This window comes from Penaeus japonicus, unplaced genomic scaffold (genome assembly GCF_977035675.1).
Source record: "Penaeus japonicus unplaced genomic scaffold, GWHDUDI00000001_assembly GWHDUDI00000031, whole genome shotgun sequence".
Lineage (NCBI taxonomy): Eukaryota > Metazoa > Arthropoda > Malacostraca > Decapoda > Penaeidae > Penaeus > Penaeus japonicus.
This window is the reverse complement of record NW_028234433.1, coordinates 14106073-14123572: the sequence shown is the minus strand read 5'-3', so window position 1 is coordinate 14123572 and position 17500 is coordinate 14106073. Positions and strand designations below refer to the sequence as shown.

At 46.9% G+C, this 17500-nt stretch overlaps 2 protein-coding genes across 5 annotated transcripts in view; both read left to right on the top strand.

Moving 5' to 3' along the window:
• The window catches only part of LOC122267849 (uncharacterized), a 413856-nt gene that overhangs the window by 309991 nt on the left and 86365 nt on the right, over nucleotides 1-17500 (top strand). The gene's annotated exons all lie outside the window — the stretch shown is intronic.
• The window catches only part of LOC122254150 (uncharacterized), a 95802-nt gene that overhangs the window by 77583 nt on the left and 719 nt on the right, over nucleotides 1-17500 (top strand). The gene's annotated exons all lie outside the window — the stretch shown is intronic.

Here is a 17500-nt window from a genome sequence, read left to right as displayed (position 1 = left end):
CACGGTGCGTTCTGGCGACAGGCAGTGTGAGGGACTTGAATTTGGCTGGTCGGAAACTGGGCGGAAATTGACAGGAATATCTCGTAATGAGCCGTTTAGGTCTAATCCTCCCCCACCCTTCGTCCCACCGCCCTTCCCCTTCCTCTTCCCTCTCCTTTCCCCTCACCTCCCCTCCTTCCTTCCTTTTACCCCTCCCTCCCCCTCCCTCTGCCGACCCTTTTGTCTTTGTTGCTATCGTGTCAATGTGTTTTGTCACGACGCTCGCCGCCGTTACTAAACCGCAATGGCGGAAATCTATCTGAAAGTATACACTTTAATCATTTTCTGCTTGCGTTCATCTATCTCAGAGCCTGTCTTTACCTGCGTGCGTTCCTGCAATCGTCTTTCAATTTTGCCATCATCTTTGCACGAAGCGTCTATCATCGTTCCCACTTATTGATCCAAGAGAAAATTGCACATTATTGATTGTAAACAGCATGTGAAAACAATTACCTGGCATATGACTCACGCTTTGATAGTTGGCAGATATAAACAGTGAAAAAAAACGTAATCGATATCATTTAAAAACATATACTCTTTCGCTTCCGTTTCTGGAATCGCACATTTTCCGCGTTTGGGGAATGGAATCATTCTGTTTTCCTGGAAGAAAAATGCATAATTTACATACAATAGAGACAAACCAGCCACTCCTTCTAATCCCCCGCGTCTTTGCATTCAAGAAAGCTTCCTGTGACGTTTAACTGCAAACTTTCTAAATAAACGGTCTCTTTAGATTTTTTTTTTCTTCTATTTTCTTTTAGGCTTAAAGGTTCCCCGCAGCACGATACGGCCGAGATCAGGGTTCTCGTACGTTATCACGGGGGGTGTTATTGCTAGCGTTTGCCGGAGAAAGCTACCGAGGCATATTCTTGATGTCGAAGCTTTAAAAAAAGGGGAAAAATGGGCGATATACACACGCGGATGATTAACTCCAATCGCGAAGGAGTACAAAGGAGCTATAAATAACCCAGCGGGAGAACGAGGATGATAAAACACCTTGGTCCACCTGACACTAGCGCCATCTGTTATCTGGAAATCGCATCAGTAGTCAATGCCAGATTCAGCAATATGGTGAGGCGAGGAAGGGAAGTTTCCATTACGCGGCTACTTTCGCACCGAGAGTCGTGTCTGTGTAATGATTGTTGTTGTATTTGAAGATAATTATTTTCAGTTTCGAAGAGGTCGAGATTATGATGTATATTTTCTTACTCTCTTTACCTTCCTTGTGATCTAATCGCTTTGTTTCTTATCTTTTTTTCTTTACCTTCTTCGCCTCCAGCACCCCCCCCCCCAACTCATCATCCTAGATCGCCCAAGGTGCTGTACTGGACTTTCTTTCGACAGTAGCGCGTGATATGTTGACAAATCAACCATATGGATATGCTCTGATCTTATAAGTTGTTGGGTTTACGGTGTTGTAAGTTTCTCTCTCTCTCTCTCTCTCTCTCTCTCTCTCTCTCTCTCTCTCTCTCTCTCTCTCTCTCTCTCTCTCTCTCTCTCTCTCTCTCTCTCTCTCTCTCTCTCGCTCTCGCTCTCGCTCTCTCTCTTCCTCTCCCTCTCCCTCTCCCTTTCCTTTTCCCTTTCTCTCCCCCCCTCACACTCCCTCTCTTCCTCATTCACTCACTCTACATAAGTGTGTGGGAGGCAGACAGAAAGAAAGAAAGAGAGAGCATGCTTGTGCTTGTAGCTACATGCAACACACACATAAACTCGACTGCTGGTATATCACAGAAGGGTGATAAACACTCACGCCCACTTGTGCCTGTCTGTGCAACGGCATGCAACGGGGAGCCTTTACAACAATCCTGAGACACTCTCTGTTCGCCATGCGGTGTATGCGGCGTGTAGCAGACAGTCCCCTCCTCGTTTGCTTGTCTTCCCCATCATGTAGCAACCCACCCACATCGCTACCCACAACAAACATGGCTGGGTATCAAAAGTGCCCTCGGTGTTAACTGCTAGTGTGATAATGCTTTTTTTTCTTCTTCATTTTCTTTGCTTACTTTTTAACTTTTTTTTTTTACAGTCAACCACCTATACTTATCGATAATGATGCATTGTTACCGTCGCAAAACAGCGAGGTTTATGCCAGGCTCCATTACCATAAGTGGGGCGGCCTGGGTGTTGAGGCGGGGGGTTGAGGGGAGAAGGGGGAGTGGGGAGGGGTGAAAGAGATGGTAGGGAGGGGCATGAGGTGGGAGTGGGAGGTGGGAGTAGGAGGTGGGGGAGGAGGAAGAGAGGATGAGGGGAGAAGAGGAAGGAGGTGGTAGGGGAGACATGAGGAGGGTAGGTAGGAGGAGGGACCGAGTGGGAGAAGGGAGAGGAGGAGGAGGAGGAGGAGGAGGCAGATTGAGTGAACGTCTGCATAATACGGTACTCCCTGGTTCTGGACCGCCCTAATGGAAAAATAACAGTGGCGGCCAAGTGACACATAAGGGCCAATAAACAATGATTCCCCGAGGTCCCTGACTCGCTCGTGGCGGAGGCCAAGCAAGTCCCCTCGACTCTGCTTTGCTATTGGGATTTCGCGCTCGCGCTCCTGGCCCCGTAAGACACAAAGTTTTAGGGTTGAAAAGGGGGCGAAGTCGAGCAGTCGCGTGCATGCAGATGCGTGTATGTGTGTTGTTTGCGTTATTTATTTTCATTCCTGTTGATTATTTTACTTTTCTAAGCTTCCTGCCTGTATCGGTACATTATCTGAGGGACTGAATCAGAAAGTAACATATACCATCCGTCACTCTCACGTTGCTACATAATAGTATCTTCTTGTACATCATCATTATATGAATAACAGCTTTTTGCCTTTTGCCATAAGGAGAAATAGATTAATTCAGTTCATTTCCCCGTATCGGGCGGGGATCTAAGAGAGGGGAAGGGGAAACGAGGGGGTTATGGCTCCAGGGGAGATGGGCGGGGGTAGGGGGGAGTTAGGCGAGGCATCAGCTGTTGCGAAGAGCCTTCGGGAGGGATTTAATGGTAGAGCCTGGTCGAAGCAGTGTGCTTGCTGTGCCTTTGTTTAGCTTTGGATGCGAGCTGAATGTAGCCATTTCGGGACGCGAAGAGGTCTCTGTGTTATTCTTTTTTTCTTTCTCTTCTCCGCGACGTAACGGAACTAGACTGGAAATGGATTTCATTTGTTTTGATTTTTGTTTTGTTTAGTGTTTCCTTTTTTAACCCGATTTGTAAACAAGTTTTAGCAAAGCGTGTAACAATAGGCCATGCGGGTGCGGGTGAGCAGCAAGGTCTCGCTGCGGATACTTGGCGTCAACAAGATTTGGTGCGACTGCGGTTGTCAACGTGACCGCAAGTGCCTGAGCGGGTGCTGCTAATGGGAGACGCTTGCGGCACAAGGCAGGATTGCGGCGTGCGGTGATCACCGTAACTGTTCCTCCAAGGTGATGGCGAAGGCTCTCGTCTCGCGGAATTCCCGCCGATGTTGATGCTTTTGGAATCTCCCTCGTTCCCAGCTTTTGCAGTGGAGAGGAGTAAGATAATACAAGTAATATGATCGAATCAAATATATATATATATATATATATATATATATATATATATATATATATATATTTGTGTGTGTGTGTGTGTGTGTGTGTTTGTGTGTGTGTATGTATGTATGTATGTATGTATGTATGTATGTTCGGTATTTACATAATGTGTCGTAAAAGATACAAACCCGACTTTGAATCCGCTTGTTTCTCACATGATCTCGGCCCGCACGAGGTTCTCGTCCACCGGTGTCACGGCCGACGGACCGGAGGACGCGGTGCTCGCGAACCGTGCATCGTTGGACGGAAGTCGACGGTCGTATTTCGGCGTGCGTGCGAAGATAAGGGGAAAGTTGCGTGTTTCTACGCAAGCTCTCGTCCGTCGGTAAACACCCTTCCTGCTCTCTCCTTTCTTTTTTTCTCGTACCCCTACTCCTTCCTCAGCTCGCTCCCCCCTTCCTGTTCCCCTCCTCCCATTCTGCTCACTCTCAACCTCCTTCCTCCTCACTTTCCCCCTTCCCTTTTCCCCTCCACCACCCCCTTCCCAATTCCCCATCCTCCATCCCTTTCCTATTTCCCTCTACACACACACACACACACACACACACACACACACACACACACACACACACACACACACACACACACACACACACACACACACGCACATACACGCACACGCACACAGAAGGCAGACACGCGAAACTCCCACCGCCTATAGTCTCCGGAGTTTATTTTATTAAGCACCGCCCGTCTTGGGAAGCTGAAGCCTCTTTGCTATCAAGTATCGGCTGGGGAGTGAGGGTGGGGGCGGGGGTGGAGAGAGGGAGAGAGAGAGAAAGAGAGAAAGAGAGAGAGAGAGAGAGAGAGAGAGAGAGAGAGAGAGAGAGAGAGAGAGAGAGAGAGAGAGAGAGAGAGAGTTTTTTTGGACCAAGAGATGGATGGGTGGGTGTGGGTGTGTGTGTGGGGGTGGGGGGGTGGGAGATAGACAGATTGATTGATTTATAGATAGGCAGACAGAGAGACTGATAGGGAAATTAGCGAGCGAATGATTACGAAATAAAGAAGAGAAAGAACCGAAGAGAGGAATCTTAAGAAGGATAAACATAGCAATATAAAGTTGATGATAATTATAATGTTGATGATGATGATGATTGTGATAATTATACTAAAATCATAATGATTACGATGCTGATACTATTACAAGTGATAATGATGATAATGGGAGTGATAATGATAATCATAGTCATAATCATAACCATAATCATAATCATCATAATTATTAAGAAAGATTATTCCACACAAATAGACACCCCCCCAATCCCCCCGAAAAGAGATGACTCATGCATGCGGGACAGTCAAGTGCTATCTGTAACCTCCTTTGCCGTTGCAAGTTGCTGAATCAGGCGAGCATGCCGTGCGCGGTATCCGAAACTTGATAGTAATGTAGGAGCCGCTTAATCGTCCATTAGCCGTGAGTTGCGTGCGAGAAGCAGGTGGTTCTCGGAAGAATAGGGGGAGGGGAGAGGGAGATGAGGAAGTTAAGAAGAGAAAGGAGGAGGGGAAGAAGATGGGGGCAGGAAGTTAAGAAGAGAAAGGAAGAGGGGGAGAAGATGGGGGAGGAAGTTAAGAAGAGAAAGGAGGAGGGGGAGAAGATGGGGGGAGGAAGTTAAGAAGAGAAAGGAAGAAGGGGAGAAGATGGGGGTGGAAGTTATGAAAGGGAGGGGGGAAGAGATGGAGGAGGGTGAGGGAGGAGAAGGAAGAGGAGCTTGAGAAGAGGAGAAGTGATATCTTATTAACAGGAGCCTTGTGTGGCGGAGTGAATTGTATCGTCAGTTAATTGCTTAAGGAGAGATAGATTAAGAAAGAGAGAGAGAGAGAGAGAGAGAGAGAGAGAGAGAGAGAGAGAGAGAGAGAGAGAGAGAGAGAGAGAGAGAGAGAGAGAGAGAGAGAGAGAGAGAGAAAGAGAGAGAGAGAGAGGGGGGGGGGGGGCTTGATCCCACGTTGTTGTCCATGCACGCTTGACTGACGGCAATGTTTATTTTCATCCCCCTCACCTCCTCTCTCTCTCCCCACCCTCCTCCCTCTTTCTTCATGCCCTGACTCCGTCCAATCATCTATCATCAACCCCATTTATTATCACTATTATCTTCATTCTTCTTCACCTTTTTCCCTTCTTCCTTCCCCCTTTACATCTTTCTGTCTTTTAACTCGCTAATTTCTCTGCTTCTCTCCATCTCTCCTTCTCTACTTACCTTCTTCCTTTTCCTCCTTTTCGTATCCTTCTCATATGTCTGGTCATCCTTTCCATCCTCCCATCTCCCCTTACGCCCTCGCCCTCCGTTTCCTAGAGAGCAATTTGCAACATCCTTTTCCCAGTGGTAGGAATTTCAATGTTGAATGCAATATGGCCAAGAGACAAAATTGCTTTTCCATTAACAAACGTCTTTATTTGCAGGTATGTGAGGTAGACGTTGACGAGCACGGGTCAGTGGCTGGCTTGAGGTATAGTGTGTATGGTGTTTCTTTTATTTTTGTTCTCCTTTCCTATATTTCTTTATCTCTCTCTCTCTCTCTCTCTCTCTCTCTCTCTCTCTCTCTCTCTCTCTCTCTCTCTCTCTCTCTCTCTCTCTCTCTCTCTCTCTCTCTCTCTCCTTCTCTCTCTCTCTCTCTTCTCTTTTTCTCTTTCCCTTTCTCTCTCTCTCTCCATCTCTCTCTCTCTCTCTCTTTCTCTCTTTCTCTTTCTCTTTCTCTATCTTTCTCTTTCTCTTTCTTTCTCTCTCCCTACTCATATCTCTTTTCTTCTTTCTTTTCCTCTCTCTTTTCCCTCCCTTCTGCTCCTCGTGGTAATCAATAGGACAAGCACAAGACAAAATAGCCCGTGCAGTGATACCGGCCTCTTGGCAATTGCATGCGTGGGACAGCTTGTTGATCGCTTTGTCAAACTCGCTCATTTGTACCTCTCGAATCGAACCTGTTAAACCGGCCGTCGGAGGATCCTTAAAAGACTTTTATCTCCTCATCCGAAGGAGACACCACTACCTACCCTGGCTTAACCCCTTCTCCCTGCCGTGCCCTCTGCCCCTCCTACTCATTCATCCTTGCCGAAGAAGAGGGTGAAGAAGGGGGTGGGGGTGAGTGGGAGAGGGGGAGGGGTGTGTGTGAGAGGCCTCGGGAAGGGAGGGAGGAGGAGGGGGGAAGAGACGGGGAGGGGCGGAGGGGGAGAGAGGGAAGGGAAGGGCGTCGAGTGTGTGTGTTGAAGGGAGGCTCTTTATCAGGCCGTGGTATCAACACCGCCTCAGAAGGAGAACTGACAATGGGTGTTCGGCGGTAGTAGGTGGTCGAGGGGGGGAAGGGGGGGAAGGGGGGGAGCAGTGAAACTAGGAGTGGGGTTAGGGTGTGTGTGGGGGGGTAAGAGGAAGAAAAATGAGACGGAAGGAGGGAAAGAGAGAGAGAGAAAGAAAGAGAGAGAGAGAGAGAGAGAGAGAGAGAGAGAGAGAGAGAGACAGACAGACAGACAGAGTGAGAGAGACAGAGACAGAATCAGAGACAGAAATTTCATGTTTGTTTTGTTCTTTTTCGTTTCGTCCCCTTCTCCCCTCCCCTCATATCGGTTGCAGCATCGGAATTCTTGCGAGGCATTTTACCTTCGTTAAGAGTTTTCTCGCATAGTAGCGTATTCACGATTCGAGTGCCGAGATAACTCACGTCTCGGCCCGAACGGCGCTGCCTAAGAAAAGAAGGGGAGGGGGAAGGATGAGACGTAGAGGAAGAAAAATGGGGAAGGAGAAGTGAAAAGGAAAATTATATAAGAAAATTAGCAGAAGTAGTAGTAGAAGAAGAAGAAGAAGAAGAAGAAAGAATATATAGAAAAGAAAAAGGAGAAGAATATAAAGATGATGTAGAAGAAGGAGAAGAAGAAGAAGCAGATGCAGATGCAGATGCAGAAACAGAAGCAGAAGCAGAAAAGAAAGAGATATGAGAGAAGGGGAATACGAAAAAGACATTTGCATAGAAGACGAAGAAGTAAGAGAGGGAATGAGGAAGCCGAAAATAGTATCTCGAACAACCTACGAAAAAAACAACAACAGAAAACAGATGAAGGATACAGAAGAAGAGTGCGAGAGTGTTTTTAAAAGAAGGGCGCAGGACCGTGTTTTTCCTCCCTTGTCGACGGTGTCCCGAGAGTGAATGTCAGTCCTAATGAAAGTGTCCGGGGAGAGTGACGCGCGGACGTGGTCTGCGGATTCCGATGCTCGTGTGTTTTTTTTTTCTTTCTTTCTTTCTTTCTTTTCTTTTCTTTTTTTTTGTCTCTTTCTCTCTCTCTTACGTTAGATTTGTGTAATTTCTCTTCGGTTTTTCTTTCTATGTGCGTTTTCTTTCCTTGTATGTTTCATTCGTATGATACATATATTTTTTCTTATCTGTCGTCACATATTTCCTCTAATTTAATCTCTCTGTTTTCTTTTCTTTCTTTTTTTTTCTCTCTTGCTTCGCCGTTTTCTTTCTCGGTGCATATTTTCGAGGGAGCGAAGGAGATGCGAGAGAGACTTTGTTTATGTCGACGCCGAGTGTTTGGCTGGTCGAAAAAACAACAACAGGAAAATATATTAAATCGATTTAAGTACTTTGTGTACTTGCGACGAGAAGGAAACATACTAAGATAAAAAAAAGAAAGAAAGTAGGAAAATACTCTTTGTGTGACTCAACTGAAGTGAAAAATAAAATTTAGTTTCTTGTTAGTGCCAATGGAAGCATGAAAGGGAGAAAGTATGCACGCTTGGAATGATTTCAAAGGAGAAGTTTAGAAAACCTTAAAGTAAAGTAGCAATAATAGTTAATAGTTAGTATTAATCTTGATAGTGCTATTAGTAAGAATAATGATGATAATGATGATGCTGATGATGATAATAAATATAAGGTCGATAAATGATATTAGTAGCAGTCTTAGTAATAATGTTAAAGATGTTGATAATGAGGATAATGATAGTAATGATAATAATCATAATAATGATAACACAGTATAAGTAGCGAAAGAATGTCAACTATTGCCCCAAGGAATGCGAGATCGAGGATCAGGTTCAGGGGGAATGGGGGAAGGGGGGGGGGGGTGTCGCGAATGGCACTGGAGGAGGGCGCCACGTAAGGCAGGGGATGGCGGCACTCGGGAGGTAGCAACACGTAACAATGATGGACGAGATAATCATCCCGCGCTTTTGCAGCCTCCAGGGATGCTGGTGGTAGAGAGGGAGGTGGAGAGAAGAGGTGGAAGAGATGGAGGTGGAGGTGGAGAAGAGGTGACGGAGAGGGGGAAGTAATGGAGGTGGTGGACAGGAAGAGGAGAAATGAAGAGATAAAGAGAAGAGGTAAAAGAGGTCGGGGACAGGGAGAGGAGAAGAGAAGAGATGGAAAGAAAATTGAGAAGAGATGACATAAGTGGAAAGACAGAGAGTGTGTTGGAGATGTGGGAGGAGATTGCAAACTCAAATTGAGAGGATAAAGATACGGGCGGAGATGCTGGAGTTGAAAGTGGAGGGGTGGGATGATGATGGTATAGATGGAGGAATTGTAGGGAGGGAGCAGTGTGTACCACTAAATAGAGGGAGTTAGAAGGGAAAGCATGAAGGAGAATACGGACCTAAAAGTATAGGTGAAGATCGACATAGAGCTGGCTTTTTGGCGCGTGCATGCAATGGCTACCAAAGGGGGCTGCAACAAAGCAAGAGGTTGAGCATAAGAATGAAAGGACAAGAGAATCAAAGGAGGTCACACGGTAGAGAAAACAAGGCTTCGGCTGCAATCGGAGAAGTGGCTGATGAGCTTGAATCATTGCAGTTGCAAAGGAGATGAGAAGTTTTTTTGTTTTTTTTTCGTTAAAGCAACACATATGGACGCTGTTGATACTGCAACACGATTCAGTTCTTTCACTTTATTGTATTTTTTCTACACCGAAAAGTGATAATAAGATTTTTTATTTACTCATGAACTATTTTTCCGTTTACTCATGTACTATTTATTTGTTTACTATATTTTTCTGTTTACTCATGTATCATTTATCCGCTGACTCATCCGTTTACCCATGCATCATTTTGTCTCTGCATCCCACGCAAGCAAGAGTCACTACCCGTCACAGTTGCAAGCTGGACACGCCCTACTTATGGTGTACCCTTTCGTGCTGATGAAAGCACTAGTGCTATTTGCACATTAGTATGTATCTATATAATCCCGTCTGTGCGTGCCAAAAAGAAAAGAAAAAAAAAATTACGTACATGTGGTATTTAAGTAATAAAAGCCGACTTTCCAACAAAAAAACAAGTCTTGCCTTCACCAACTGCGAAGCAGATATCCTCCACTTGGTAACCGACACATTGCACCGGATAACAAGCTGTTGAGACCCGGAAAGGAACAATAATTGCCATATCAACCGTGCAACCGGCGATCCCGTGTAAGCCGACGGTGGAGGCGGTCACACACAGCCGGACGACCCAGCTGACATGGCGCCGGTGGCAGATGGTGATGTCAGATCATATTTGCCAGGTGGTGGTATCAGACGGATCTGGAAATGATTAGTTTGTGTGTGTGTGTGTGTGTGTGTGTGTGTGTGTGTGTGTGTGTGTGTGTGTGTGTGTGTGTGTGTGTGTGTGTGTGTGTGTGTGTGTGTGTGTGTCTTCACGTGCACGGGACCACGAACACGAACAGTGTGTACAGCGACAGAATGAAGGAACGTCACTATTCACACGGGAATGTATATAATGATGCATAACACAGATACATACTATGATACACGTGGTATACATTCTACACGGGCAAACACACACACATGAGGCAGACAGACAGACAGACTTAGAGAGGGGGACGAGACAGACAGACAAATACACAGACAGAGCGGGGGATGGGGGGGGGGGGTGAAAGGCGGAGGGGATGAAGTAGATGGATGGGCCGGTAGATGGGTATGGAGAGTGTGTGAAAAATTTTAATGGCAAGAGATTAGATAGAGGAAGGAGTGGAAGGAAGCTTGGGCACGTCGCCAGGTTCGAGACTGACTCTTCGATGTCACATAGGCCTACCTCGACTTCCGAAGCCTACGCGGATTTTGAATAATAATAGCACTTGCGTCCTTTTTTGCGCTAGGATGCTTTACTAACGCTGTCGGACCCTGGCACCTTCGACTGGCACTCAAAGCCATCTTACGTGAAAGTATTCCAAGCGGCATATGTCATTGTCTGGGTTAATATTTGCTTGTTTGGCGGTTAATTAAGTAGTTCCGCCCGGTTGTTTCCTGTAACGCCATACCTAATTTGGTTGTGTCATGTTTTCAGGGTTGCGCTCTCACCATTGTTGTCTCCTATTTACATATTTTGTCATCATTCGTTTATCATTCGTTTGTTAGAATACGTATTTACATACCTATTAATCCGCATTGTTGCCGAATTGCGTTCTACTGTGTTTCAAGTTTTTTTTCTTTTTCTTTTTCCCTCATGATTTCAACTTGAGACGAACTTCGCTCTAGGAGCACCACGACGTCGACGATTTAAAAGTTTGAAAAGGCCGAAGACAAAGGAGAATAAAAGAGCCGAAGATTAAGGAACAAAGGAGACAAAGCAAACAAAAACGAATAACAACAAAGGAAACTATAAATCGAACAAAAGACAAAAGGAAGGTTTATTATACGAATCCCCCTAAAAAAAGACACCATCGCTATTCCACACAGGAGAACAGGCGCTTATCGTCTTCATTAGATAGACAAGGACACTTTTTTTTGTCCTCGTAATTATCCCCGTGTCGCGACGGTTGTACGTAAGGTCACGTTCCTATTCGCTAATGCTGTAACTGTGGCACTTAAGTGGTGACTTTTTTTTCTGTTCCGTATGATGGCATTTGGGTAGGTCGGATTGTCATTCTGACGAGGGACGATGATTTATTGAAAGAGGGAGGGGGAAGAGAGGAGAGAAGGAAGGAGAGGAGAAAAGAGAAGGAAGGTGAGGAGGAGGGAAATGGAGAGGAGAAGAAGAGAGGAAAGCATAGAAGGAAGGAGAGAAGAGAAGGGAAGGGAAATAGAATGGAGAAGAGAGAATACCAGAGAAGAAAAGAGAGAAGAGAGAGAGAGGTGGGGTTGGGGGAGAAGAGAAAGATAAATAGAAAGAGAAAGAGGAACTGACAGCGAGACAGGCGGACGGACGGGCAGAGGAAAGGAGGAAAAGCGCGTAAAGGAGGATGCACACATTCATCACGGAAGGAAAGGGGGAAGGGAACGGTAGGCTAATTTTATCAGCAGTACCACGGTGAGTTCTACATGCTGGCCAACGCTTCCCCCTTCCCCCACATCCCCCCCTCCCTTCTCTCTCTCTCTCTCTCTCTCTCTCTCTCTCTCTCTCTCTCTCTCTCTCTCTCTCTCTCTCTCTCTCTCTCTCTCTTTCATTTTCACATCCTTACCTTCTTCATTTTTCTTTCTCCTTCACCTTTAACCCATCCTCTCTGTCCCTCTTCATTTCTCCTCTTTCTTCCCGTCTTGGTTTTGTTTCTTTCTTTATTTATTTATTCCATCGTTCCTCTCTTTCTCTGTTACCCTTCGCAGCACCTGTCCAGATTCTGTAAACTAACCCATCACGCAATGTCTTCGGTGCAGGGAATGTGTAATAATTGCGTGGCACTGTTTATGTTGGGAACCTTGGTGACGGGGGGTGCAAGTTTCCCCTCCCCGTCATCGCTTTCTTTCTTCTTTTATTTATTATTATAATTATTTATTTATTATTATTATTTTTTTTTTGCTCACTCTCTCTCTCTCTCTCTCTCTCTCTCTCTCTCTCTCTCTCTCTCTCTCTCTCTCTCTCTCTCTCTCTCTCTCTCTCTCTCTCTCTCTCTCTCTTTCCCCCCCTCTCCCTCCCTCACCTCGCCCTCCATCTCCCTCCTTTCCCCCCTTCTTTCCATGGCTCCTCCCCCTCTATTTCTTCCATTTTTTTTCTCTCTTTTTTCTTAGCTCCTCCCTTCCTTTCCCCCATTGCCATCCGTCAACAGGAGGCAGAAGGGGGCGTTGCATGGGAATAGAAAATGGGGAAGAGAAACCTCGGTGAAAGAAAACGGGAGGAGACGGGAAGGAATTGTCTGCTTAATATTTCGTCTTGGCTTGCTTGTTTATCTCCCTCCCCCCACCCCTCCTCATTCCCCTAGCCCCCCTAAGAGTTTCTTTTCTTTACTCTTCTGTTTTTGGTTTGTATTTGTTGATTATTATTATTTTTTGTTTTGTTTTGACTCCGTAAGCGAGTGCGAAAGAGTGAGTGAAGGAGGAGAAGGTAGGGGAGAGAGGAGGGAAAAAAGGGAGAGGGGAGGGAGAAGACGGTGAGGAGACAGGAGACGGAAAAAAGGAAAAGGCAGAGGGGAAGTAGAAAGGGGAAGGCAGAGGGCAAAGGGGAGATGAGAGAGCAGAGGGAGTAAGAGAAAGGGGCGAGAGGGCGAGAAGTTATATTAAGTCTCTCGTGTCATGAAATTTAATGTCACGAAGAGGGTGTGTGTTTTGCTCTGGTTGTCTCGGCCAGAGTTGTGTTGGTTCGCGTTGCGCTGAAGAAAAAAATAACTTTTTTTTTCTTCTTTGAGGAAGGGGGAGGTTGAGAGAGAGAGAGAGTGAATGAGTGGGTGAGTGAGAGTAAGAGTGAGAGTGTGTGTTTTTTGGGTTGGATAATGAGCTATGCATGTATCTGTGCTCATGCAGTAAGCTCAAGTGTTCACTTTTTTATCTTGTTTTTGAGTGAAATATTATAGTACTTGTCCGTGACATTTAGTCCAGAGGGTATGTAAACAAACTTATTTATATACACAGTATATTTCTTACAACGGAAAAATTTTGAATAGAATTATCTCGAATGTAGCACATCATTGTCAAATCACTTAAAAGAGTCACTTACTATCGCAACAACGTAAATATGCCGAGAGAGGCGACGAGTCTAAACAAAATCGTTGGTGGCAGCGTGCTTGTGAGTCACCCCGCTGCGTGGCACTCCGAGGCCTTCGCAGTACCACAAGGGGGCTAAGGGGGCCTCACCAGGAATCCCTCTGCCCCCCCACGCCCGCCCCCTCTCCCCTTTTCTCGTCACCCAGAACGCCATGTAGGTTCAGAGGGGAAACGCAGACGAAATAGGCTTTAGACGAGGGTGGACGTCCCAAGGTGTCTAGCAACGCTTTGGTGACCGGTTGAGGGTAGGCCTAAAAAAGGGTCTTCCTGTATCTTTCTGTATTTTTACTTAATGCGGATAAAGTCTGGCCCTCCGTAAAGTTTAGCAGTAGCGCATTTTTTTAGATACAGTTCTGCTTATATGAGCGTGGGCGAATGTGTTCTCATATGTGTGTTTTTAGATGAATAAATATTGAGGGCACATTAGATTTAGTTTATTATTATTATTATTATTATTATTATTATTATTATTATTGTTATATATATATATATATATATTTTTTTTTTTTTTTTTTTTTTTTTTTTTTTTTTTTTGCAACGAACGAAATCCACAAACATTCAGTGATTTGAAATCTACGTATCTGGTTGATGAAAATTAATAAGTGTCCCTTACAAAGCGCCCATCCCACTGGCATCTCCATCGAGGAACGAACTTCCCCGCCGCCCCTTTTGCGCCTCACACCTGCAGGTCCGGCGTATCCGGCATTCCGCCATCGGTCGTTTCCGTTGTCGTCGGTCGCGCTAGTGTAGGGGAGGGGAGGGGAGAGGGAGGGGGGAGAGGTCTTTGGCCCGGGGTCATGCATTGATAAGAGGGTGTGGGGTGGTACGACTTCATCCTTCCACAACACCTGCCATGGTCCCGCCCCCGCCCACTCACGCCCGCGTAACTTCTGTCGTCCGCCCACGTTGCGCCCTTCCGTGCCGCCCGCGCATGCCCTCCATCTCGACCACCTGGTATGTCAACAGCGGATCTTCACTCATCGTTATCATTGTCATCATTATCATCACTCCCCCCTTATCCCCTCCAACCCTTCCCCAAGTAACCCCCCACCCCCCAGCCCTTCAGTCCCTCCCCTCCGTTGCCTTTTGATCCCGAGTCTCCGGCAATCTGGCTTCCGTGGCGCACACTATAGTGCAAAATAAATATGCCCTGCTTTTTTGTAGCCGAGTCCTGCATTATTAGACCTCATTAAGCCCCACTTCCCCTTGCTCCTTCCCCTCTCCTACCTCCCTCTCCTCCTTCCCTTCCCCTCTCCCATCAACCCTTCCTCCTTCCTCATACCCACCGCCCCCTCCACCGTCCCCCCATCCCCCACCCCTCCCCCACTCGGTCAAAAAGGGGGCCGGCTCATATCTTCGCCCGACGATATTGTCAAAGTTTATGATACAGCTTATCTTGGCGGGGTTCGTAACGGTCGTGCGTCCGTGCTTCCGCCTGCGACTTTGACCTTTAAGGGTAAAGTGGACCGTCTGCTGCACGAACGGCTCTCAGATCGCGTCGGGAAGGGGGAAGGGGAGGGGGGGGGCTCAAAAGAGAACAGAGAAAGAGGAGGAGGAGGGAGATAGAGGGATAAAAGAAGGAAGTGAAGGCACAGAAAGAGTGCATTAGGGGTTATAAATCGGTTCTTTTTTAAGGTAGAAATGTTTTCTTCTTTTTCTTCTTGTTCTTCGAACTCTTTCCACGAAGAAAATTGCAAAATAATACTCGACTGGGAGCAACTGCCGACCAATTGCAGCTCCATCTTCGACACTAAACCCCGTGAACCTGCTTCTCTTTTTTCCACCCAAAATTGCACATTACCCTCCCACCCCCGCCCACACTCCCACCCCCTCCCCAACCCCAAGAAGAATACGAACGATTTGTACGCAGTATATGTATACAGGGTGCACCATTCCGGAGGCTTTGATTTGCTTAATGGCGAAAGGTACTTTATACAGCACAGACGTTCAAGACACGTTTCGCCAGCACCCTCCCTCCCTCCTCCCTCCCCCCTCCCCATTCCCTCCCCCCCCCCTCCCCTCCTCCCTCCCCTTCCCCACTATACCCCCTCCCTGCCTTTACTCCCCTCCCCCCCTTTCCCTCCTCTCCCCACCTTCCCTCCCCCACCCTCCCACCCTGAACCACCCCCCTCCCACCCACGAGGCATCCACCCTTGAGAGGTCCACCACGAGGCCTGTCCGAAGGCTAGCCCAGCATCACTTTCTTTTCCGACATTCTCTCTGGCAGCCGCCTGAAGGTCCGATCAAAACGATTTGTCCGTATGTCGAGTTTGTCTCTTTGACTCTTTGGGAGGACGGAGGAGAAGAGGCGGAGATCGCTTATCAGTGCTCTACTTGTCAGGGGCTGATTGTTCGTCTTGCTTACACTTCCTGTCGTTCTGTCTAGTTTGTATTTCTCTCTCTCTCTCTCTCTCTCTCTCTCTCTCTCTCTCTCTCTCTCTCTCTCTCATATTTTCTCTCCCCTTTCTCTCTCTCTCTCTCTCTCTCTCTCTCTCTCTCTCTCTCTCTCTCTCTCTCTCTCTCTCTCTCTCTCTCTCTCTCTCTCTCTCTCTCTCTCTCTCTCTCTCTCTCTCTCCCCCCCTTTCTCTCTCTCTCTCTCTCTCTCTCTCTCTCTCTCTCTCTCTCTCTCTCTCTCTCTCTCTCTCTCTCTCTCTCTCAATATCTCAATATCTCACTCGTTCTCATACCCTGTTCTTGTAATCCCATTTTATCGTTAACTTTATCTGGAATCATAAGTTCCATACAAGGGAAGTGACACAAGACCAGTAGCATAAAAAAGGTCTAAATCCCGCCAACCTCCTCATTCCTTCTATCCTACTGTCTTGTAGATTGGTTCGTTATCTTCCAGGGAATTAACTTGTCCCATTCTCTCTCTCTCTCTCTCTCTCTCTCTCTCTCTCTCTCTCTCTCTCTCTCTCTCTCTCTCTCTCTCTCTCTCTCCCCCCTCTCTCTCCCTCTCACTTTGTCTATTTTTCTCTTCCTCTTTCTCCCATCCTTCATCCCTCCCTCCCATCTTCCTTTCCTCCCTTCCTTATATTTATCCTCCCTCCCTCCCTCCCTCCCTTCTCTCTCCTCCTCAAACTTTCTCTCTCATCCCTCCAGCCCAACCGCACTTCCCTCCTTCCCTCCTTAGCCTCCCCTTCCTTCCCTTCCAAATAACTGGGCGAGCGAGCGTGGGCGTCGGACCAGTAGGCCTCCACGCCTTTCGCCATATAGGACAGTCGCCCCTCGACGGCATTCCTCGAAGACATTTAGGCAAAAAGAGTTCGTCGGAGGCCGTATCGTCGCCAGATCTTCCTTCGCTCGAATTTGGAAATGGGGGGAAGGGAGGGAGGGAGGGAGGGAGGGGGGAGGGAGGGAGGTTAGGGAGGGAAGGCGAAAAAGGGCGAGGAAGGGGATTAAAGGCAGGGTTAAAAGGGGTAAGAAGAGAGGAAAAGGGAGGGATGCCTTTGTGAACTTTGGGCGTGCGACGGTTGTATCGCCGTTTAGTTACCGTGTGTCTTTTGTTAGCGTGGGCGTGGCTGTCGTCCCGCCGCACGCCCGCCTTCGTCTTCCTTTGACTGGAGTCGCTAAATGTGATCATTAGGGGAGGATGATGTTTGTATTTTTTTCTTATTGAGAGAGACAGACAGACAAACACACACAGACAGGCAAACAGATATACAGACAGACAGATAGACACACAGAGAGCATAACTTTAACCAGTTTATATCTTTCATCTTGAGTTTATCTTCCACGTCAAGATGCAGCAGCGCCGGAAAAGAAAACACTGCCAAGAAAAGACAGGAAAACAGACACTCGTTCTTAATTAGAGCTGCGATCGCGGTCGAGATATGTCAGAGACGACCACCAAATATCACATTTCCGGAGAAAGTGAAAATAGATAGAAAGATAGATAGACGAATATATAAACAAAGAGGGTGGGAGAGAGAGGGAAGGAGAAAGAGAGGAAGTGAAGGACGTAGATAGAAAGATAGATAGGCGGATAGATAGATAGATAGATAGAGGGGGTGAGAGAGAGGGAAGAAGG